Genomic DNA, 449 nt, shown 5'->3' with positions numbered 1-449 from the left:
TCTGCACTTTATGAATTATAAATACCTATTATATTAATCCTTACCTAGGGATTCTAGGGACGAAACCCATAAAATCCAGGTCTTAAGTAGGCATTCTAATGATTTGGAATAGAATCTGGTACAATTAAGATATTATGCGAATATAATGTTGAATGAGAGTTTTAGATAGAAGAATATATTTTTTATGAATTTTGGTATGTACTTTATTCTATTCACTTAGATGGCTATATAAAGGCAAGTTGGTAACAAAGTCTAACAATCATCGCATAAAAATAGGAAAACAATAACTAATTTAACTAAGATAATAAGAAAATTTGTACCAAAAAGAAAAAAGATAATAAGAAAATAAAATCATTGATTTAACTAAGGACAATAGGAAAAATAGAAACTAACTAAAACTAATCTAATATTTAAACTACCGTATTTGGAGGTAAATTCTTCCATTGAAC

The sequence above is a fragment of the Trifolium pratense genome, linkage group LG2 (assembly GCF_020283565.1).
Source record: "Trifolium pratense cultivar HEN17-A07 linkage group LG2, ARS_RC_1.1, whole genome shotgun sequence".
In the NCBI taxonomy this organism is placed as follows: Eukaryota; Viridiplantae; Streptophyta; class Magnoliopsida; order Fabales; family Fabaceae; genus Trifolium; species Trifolium pratense.
This window is presented reverse-complemented; position numbering follows the sequence as displayed.